The sequence below is a fragment of the Bubalus kerabau genome, chromosome 17, assembly GCF_029407905.1.
Source record: "Bubalus kerabau isolate K-KA32 ecotype Philippines breed swamp buffalo chromosome 17, PCC_UOA_SB_1v2, whole genome shotgun sequence".
In the NCBI taxonomy this organism is placed as follows: domain Eukaryota; kingdom Metazoa; phylum Chordata; class Mammalia; order Artiodactyla; family Bovidae; genus Bubalus; species Bubalus kerabau.
The window spans coordinates 49,090,350-49,098,243 of NC_073640.1; the positions used below are offsets into that span (position 1 = coordinate 49,090,350).

Below are 7,894 nucleotides of genomic sequence, written 5' to 3' on the forward strand. Positions count from 1 at the left end.
TGCATGTAATGAGACCTTTGCAAACTGTGGATAGTGACTCATTAGTGGCTCACAAGATCCGTTTAGAAGGTCATAAGAAACATTAAAAAAAAAAAAAAAAAGAAACCGAGTAAAAGGGAAGAGGAATTTCAAAGTATCAGTGTTTGTCAGGAAGTGTTATTTTGGGAGACTTTTGCTGTGAGCCTGTGTTCATTCTGAGTTATGATGTAAAGTGACTTTCTTAGAGTCAAGGAAGTTTGGAAATCACTGTGGTTGATAGCAATTTTTAAAATTAATAACCTTTTTAGAGCAATTTTAGGTTCACAGCAAAACTGAACAGAAAGTAGAGCAAGTTCTCATTTACTCCATCTCCCCACACAGGCACAACTTCCTCATTATCAGCATCTCCCACCACAGAGGTCCATTTGTTACAACTGATGAACGTACACTGATACATCATAATCACCCAAGTCCATGGTTTACATTATAGTTCACTCTTTGTGTTGCATGTTCTGTTGAGCAAATGTATAATGACATGTGCGCTTCCCAGCTGGCGCTAGTGGTAAAGAACCCATCTACCAATGCAGGAGACGTAAGAGATGCGGGTTTGATTCCTGGGTTGGGAAGACCCCTGGAGGGAGGCATGGCACCCACTCCTGTATTCTTGCCTGGAGAATCCCATGGACAGAGGAGCCTGACGGGCTACAGTTCATAGGGTCACAAAGAGTCAGACATAACAGAAGTGACTTAGCACGCACACATAATGACATGTATCCATTGTTGTACTATCATACAGAATATTGGGTTGGCCAAAAAAATTCATTTGGGTTTTCTTGGCCAATCTAATACCCTAATCTTGGCCAGTCTCATTACCCAAAAAATCCTCTATATTCATCCCTCCCTTACCCCTCATCACTGGCAATCACTGCTCTTTTTACTATCTCCATAGTGTGCCTTTTCCAAATGTCATAGTCAGAATCATACAGTATGTAGCCTTTCAGATTGGCATCTTTCACTTAGAAATATGCATTTAAGTTCCTTCCTTGCCTTTTCATGGTTTGATATCTTTTTACTGCTACATAATATTCATTGTTGGCATGTACCACAGCTTGCTAATCCAGTCATCTACCGAAGGACATCTTGGTTGCTTCCAAGTTTTGGCAATTATGAATAAAGCTGCAATAAACATCCACGTGGCTTCCCAGGTGACTCAGTAGATAAAGAATCTGCCTGCAATGCAGAAGATGCAGGTAGATATAAGTTCAATCCCCCATGTCGGGAAGATCTCCTGGAGGAGGGCATGGCAACCCACTCCAGTATTCTTGCCTGGAGAATCCCATGGACAGAGTAGCTTGGTGGGCTACAGTCCATAGAGTCGCAAAGAGTTGGACACGAATGAAGTGACTTAGCACACACAGCATGCAAACATCCATGTATAGGATTTTGTGTGGACATAAGTTTTCAACTTTTTTGGGTAAATACTAAGGGGTACAGTTACTGGATTATATGGTAATGGTATGTTTAATTTTATAAGATATTGACAAGCTGTCTTCCAAAATGCATTCCCACCAGCAACGAATGAGTGCTCCTGTGTGCTCAGTCGTGTCCGACTCTTTGAGACCCTGTGGATTGTATCCCGCCAGGATCCTCTATGAGATTTTCCAGGCAAGAATACTGCAGCGGTTTGCCATTTCCTCCTCCAGGGGATCTTCCTGACCCAGGGATCGAACCCAAGTCTCCTGTGTCTCTTGCATTGCAGGAAAATTCTTTACTGCTGAGTCATCAGGGAAGCCCATTAGGAGCGCCTCACTTTCATTTAAACTTGCATTTCCCTAATGACATGTGATGCGGAGCGTCTTTTCACATGTTTATCTATATGTTTTCTTTGTCGAAGTGTCTTTTCAGGTCTTTTGCCCATTTCAAAATCAGAAAGCAATGTTTTTTCATTTAGTAATTTTGTTTTCCATGTCCTTACTTGCAAATTTTTTTTTTCAAAAGTAAGAACACTATGTCTGACTTGTCGGACCTCACATTTTTGTTACATATTTTTAAAAGTTTGTGGTGGGCGGGGAGGAACCCATCAATGTCTTTAAAAAACAAAAAACACCTGGTCTTCCCAAGTTCTTGTCTCCAATCCCCCAGGGACCTAAGGGTTAAGCCCACTTAGCTCTGAGTGATAGAGAAAGAGAGGTCTTGGAGGCTGGGGAACTTCCAGTCCCCCTCCCCACCCCTACTCCCAATCCCCTTGGGAGTACCTTTTCAATCCAGCTGCCCTCACCCGGTGACAACCTGGGCAAACAAGACAGCTGGGATAGATACTTGATGCCCCTATCTTCCCTACATTCAGGGGACAGCCCCTAGTTGATTCTTGAAAGCTGAAGTAAGGGGAGGAGAAAGATCGGAGGTGGAGGTCATTGCTAAAGTCACATCAAGAAACTCTTCTCCAGATTGTAGCTGTGTGCGTGTATGCTGAAACGCTTCAGTCGTGTCTGGCGCTTTGCAACCCCACGGACTGTAGCCTGCCAGGCTCCTCTGTCCATGGGATTCTCCAGGCAAGAATATGGCAGTGGATTGCCTTGTCCTCCTCCAGGGGATCTTACCGTGTCTCCTGCATCTCCTGCAGTGCAGGCGGATTCTTTACTACTGAGCCACTAGGGAAGATTATAGTTGGTAGAACAAATTACATCCTCCATCACTTTCCTTTTGCTGCCTAGAGCGCTGCACTAACTTGTCTGCATGAACTCATTAACCTGAAGAGCCGTGTGTGTGTGTGTGTGTGTGTGTGTGTGTATAGGGGAGGGTGGGGAGTGAAGTAGCATGGTGATGCTTCAGTGAGCCTCACGTTTACAATGAGAAAACGATCCTGGTGTGAGGTGGTTACTTCAAGAGGGTCACAAAGTCAGGAAGCCCCAGCTGTGGCTAGAATCTGCCCGACTCCCTCCCAAAGACATCATAACAAACCTGAACTGCCAATAATAACAATACAGAGGCTCACTTATGAGGGGCCTACTGTGAGCCAGGCTGCACATGCTCTGTGCGCTTTACATACGTTGTCAGAGGTCATGTCTATTGCTGTGCCCATTTCACAGAGGAGGAAGCTGAGGTGCAGAGAGGGCACTAGCACACTAAGGAAAACAGACAGGGAGCACAGAGGTGTTAATCCCTGGCAAGGGTGGGTGGGGGGTGCTCTGAGCTGCTGGATCCTGAGCGCTTGGAGCACCTACTGTGGTCCAGGGCACTGGAGTGACAGCTAGGACTTTGACAGGCTCACAAACAGGACAGTTTCCAAGAAAGAAAATAAAGTAGGTCAGTGGGATTGGGAAGGGGCTGTAATTCACTTGGGGTGGTCCAGGTGGGCGGCTTTGAGATGGGCACACATGGCTGAGACCTGAGAGCTAAGAAGGAGCTAGCCTCACAAAGTGCTTGTGGAAGAGTATTCCAGGCAGTGGTAATAGCAGGCACAAAGGACCAGAGGTGAGAACAAGCTTGGTCTGTTTGAGGAACAGAAAAGAGGAAGTGAGGACGCTGTGGGAGAGAGAGAGAGGGAGGCGAGGGGAAGCTTTGCACAGGGAGACAGGCTCGGGGCAGCTGCAGGAGCCTCAGGAGTGGAGGGAGGAGAGTGAGACGTGGTCTCCAAGGTGGGGTCCACTCTCTACCCCTCCTCTTGGCTCTTGGGGAATCCAAACACCCCTTCGCCTCCTCATTGCAGGCAACATCTGCATGCCCCACCTCCCCTCAAGGTCTACAGTCCAACTCAAGCTCCCTCATCACTACTAATTTTGGCTGCGTGGGGCAGTAAGCTGCAGCTTGCAGCAAGCAGCAGCCAGCTGCAGCTGGAAGCAAGGTCTTTGTTTCCCTGACTGGGAGTCCTAACCACTGGACCACAGGAGCCAGCAGTTAGGGCTAGAGTCTCTAGTCTTGCCTGCCTAGTCAAGAACAAATTTAGATGAGGAGGCAGAAGGCAAAGAGTAAAGCAAAAAGTTTATTGAAAAGAAAAATATATGCAAAAAGGCGCAGAGTCATGCCTTTGGGAACTTTGAATCTTTTATAAAGGGGCAGTTTTCCGGGTCTTCATCTTCCCTCAGGCCAATCACCTCCCTTTGTCCCCCTCCTGGTTAATTTGTCTCAGAACCCTCCCCTGGGGTGCACATGCATACTTTAGCCAAAATGGAACTCAAAGTGAAGGCTTCTGGGAGAAGTAAGACTCATTATAGCCTGGAATTATCCTCTGATTTTTGACTCCTAGGAGCCTTTCTGCGCATGTGTCTCCATTATCATACAGGGTTTTTTCCTTTCTTTGTCCTTGCCGTGATTATTCCCTTGAGGTAAGAGACAAAGACTGGCTATTTACCCTGTTTTTGTTGGCTGTAAATTCCTCAACTGGAGCCTACCTATCTCTTATCTCAAGAAATGCAAGCAGAAGGGTGGCTGATTATAAATTTCCAACCTGAAGCCCATGTATCTCCTACCTGACTATGAGGGCTCATGGGTTCCTTCTGAGCAGAGAGATGGGTTAGGGCTGATCCAGGGTATTCGAAGCGGGGACGGCGTCGGTGACCTATTTATTTATAAATATTTATCAAAGATATAAAGAGTAATAGAATGAGGATAGCTCAGTAGGAAAATTCAGTGGAGAAAAGAGGCTGAGTAGCTTGGTTTACGCGGGAGACCAATAAAACTTCAAAACAAGAAGTTTGCGCCACTTACGTAGGCCGCAGGCGTCCTTCCGTTCTCCCGAAGGAGAGGAGACACTGAGGCCTCCCCGGTCGGATCTTAGAAGCCCAGGCATAATTAGCAAGCATGGCGGGTTCCGCGCTCCAGATGGAGACTCAGCCAGAATTTGAGAGAGAGAGCGACATGGGGAGACCAAGTTTCGGTGAACAAGGCCCGCACTTTATTTTCCAAAGTAGTTTTTATACCTTAAGTTGTGCATAGAGGATAATGGGGGAAGGGGTGGAGTCATGCAAGGACAGCAGTTCCTGGTCCTAATCGAAGCCAGGCTTTCAAACTTATCATATGCAAAAGTTCAGGTGAATTACATCATCTTCTGGCCAGGAGGCCTGTTAACATTTTAAGAAACTTATTTTTCCCTAAAGGTGATTATTCTAAAGTCAGGCACCAGCCTCCAAAAAAGCATTGGGCAAAGCCGCATTCCTATAGGGCAAAGGTGAGGTGGGCTCAATCAAGAAAAGAATTAACTCAAGGGTCCAGGATTACAAACATTGAGGCTGCTACTTACATTTCTATACACCCATTATATCAATCAATACACTGCCAAGGACACAGTAGGTAAGGAGTATGGAGACTTAGCAGCAAACATTGGCTCAATAAGTGAAAAACCCTTCACCAATACAATTTCTAATCAATCTTTTAACTACTCAAAAGAATCTGTGTTTAGACAGTTTAGAACATCTCCTGCCTCTCACAGTTGGGAGGCTCTGAACAATCACATGTGGCCGGAAAAACCTATTCAGGCAGGCTAGAGGACTTCCAAATGAGTTTGTAGGTTGAAACACTGTCACACCCAGGAATTATTAACTGGAGCTGTAAGCTAACTCTTTTTTCAGAGAGAGGTAGTGGGGGACAGCCCCCCGTAAAGTCAGAGGTGTAGGTGAAAGCACAAAGCAGAAAGTAGGCAGACTCTGGTTTTGGGGGTAGATGCTTGAGAATTTCCAGGGGGACTCCTGAGGCTCGATCCCGCCTTTGCGTATGCCGAGCCTCCTTCCTCATGACCTTTGCCATGGGCGGAGTTCCTCAGGCTGGCTCCCGGCAGTGATAGAATTCCAGTTGAGCTATTCCAGATCCTGAAAGATGATGCTGTGGAAAGTGCTGCACTCAATATGCAATATGCACTCAATATGCAATATGCCGGCTCCTGGCACCCACCTATAGGCTTCCATCCATACATCCATTCATTCATGTATTTATCCACTCATCCATCAAATGTTGATTTCCCTCTGGTCGTCTGCCCTTGTAGGTCCCTTCCTCTGAAACACTTTCTTTTATCCCTCAGGGTTCTGCTTCCAACATCGGCTTTTCCACAATGCCTTCCCTGACCACCTCCAGCTAATTTAGCCCCTTATCACCTGGTTAGCAACTAAACTGCTCTTCATGATAAAACAGGATTGTTTGGTGCCTCCAATGGCTGACTCTCTATATATAAGAGATAAGTTAGCCTCATGGGCATTAATTCCCACATCTCATATCCTTTTGGGAATCATCCTTCTGTTCTCTTTGTGTGATCTGGATGGGGCCAACCTCACCCCGCAGCTTCAGAAATGAGCACATCATCCAAATAAAGCCACTGAGAGAGAGCTGTAGGACTTTCGTCAGAGCTGCTCAGAAAGCTGAGTTTTTGTTCTGACTTGGTGACTTATCTGGTAAGCTGTAAGGTTGCAACTGCTGGGGGAGGAAAGGACCTGCCTGAAAATGAAATCACTATTGGGGGAAACAGAGGTGAGAGAAGGAGAGAGGCACAGTCCTGAATCTACAGGCACCTGGATTCAGCCATGCCTGAAATCCAATTGCCCTTGGACTTCTCCATTCTAAGAATCAGTAAGTTCTCTTTGTGCTTAATCTAGTTACTTGCAACAGAAAGTCTGATTGATAATAAAGCCTCAAAGATATGCAGACAGTCAAGTTTAGGTACTTTCCCCTTGAGAGATGTGGGCAGGTACTTCCTTTACTCCTAAGCCACTCCTTCTTTAGAGGCTCCTATTTTTTGAGGCCTGAGTGTTAGACGTTCACTCAACCAGAGAGAGAAGAGAAGAATCAAAGTGTCAGGCCAGAAGTGGGACAACCCTAGGAGAAACCAGCAGCAGGAACTGGGAATCTGCATTATTAATATGCAAATCCATTTTCCTTTCTTCTTCTTTGTAGGCAGAGCCCTGATTTTATTAGCTTGTCTATTAGCTCTGTCCATGTATTCAGAAAAATCAGTCTCAGCTTGTCATGGTGCTTGTCTTTTTGTTAGAGATTGGTTCTAAAAGGGGCTATGACACACAGCTGCTGCTGCTGCTAAGTCACTTCAGTCGTGTCCAACTCTGTGTGACCCCTACTGCCCAAGATAATATGAGGGGAAGTCGGTTGGGGAGTGGTTAGTGGAAGATTTCTGGGATAAACTGTGCTGCTCTTAAAAAAATAACACAGGGGAAACTTCCTTTTTCAGCCTCCCACAGAAAATAGGGCAATGTGAGGAGGCATTAATTGCCATGGGATTTGATTCTTCTAAACACTTAGTCTAAAGCAAAATCATAAGAGAGTCTGTGTTTCTTTTCCCCTCCAACCATGTGAGATAAGAGGGGGGTGGTAATAACATTCTTCTGGTTTAACAAAGAAAAAACTCACAAATATTTATCCTTTTCAGAATCTACATGCCAAGTTAAGTATTATTCTCAGGGAAATAAATTATTAAGTAAGACAACAAATCAGAATTACAGATTTTGGAAGGTTCAAGTTTTCTTTCATGAGATCTATTAATTGTCTCTGAAGTTCATAGGGCCTACAAAGAATATTTTCATGAGGAGTTTAATGATGCTGAGGAGGGTCTGATTTTCTCACTTCAAAGAAAGTACCTTTTCCACTTAGAAGAGCTAAGATCCTCAAAACCAAAGTCAAGAATTCCACTGAGCAAAGCAAAGAGCCAAACCAGAGAGGCTAGACACTTCAAGTATGTGAAGAAAGCAGGCAGAGTAGGATTTTAGCAAAATGAAGTGCGAAATTATAATGTTTTGCATCTATCAGAAATAATGGCTGGAATCATGGCAGCCATATTGCCACCCCAAGGGATGACATTGCCAACGTGCCAGGAAATCCTAGTCCATGAGGATACCAGTCAACTCATGCATTGACCTCTGTAGAGCCTCCCTACCTTATGGAACTAGTGTTTTGTCAAATAATAAAGGCTTTTATTTTT

The 7,894-nt window shown here is 45.1% G+C and overlaps 1 long non-coding RNA gene across 1 annotated transcript; it reads right to left on the reverse strand.

Moving 5' to 3' along the window:
* Positions 1 to 978: 978 nt before the first annotated feature.
* On the reverse strand, positions 979 to 4,859 carry LOC129631233 (uncharacterized). The gene is made up of 3 exons (XR_008703940.1): positions 4,687 to 4,859; positions 4,449 to 4,537; positions 979 to 1,209 (listed from the first exon to the last, which is right to left on the reverse strand). It is a non-coding gene; the product is annotated as an uncharacterized LOC129631233 (long non-coding RNA).
* Between the last annotated feature and the right edge of the window lie 3,035 nt (positions 4,860 to 7,894).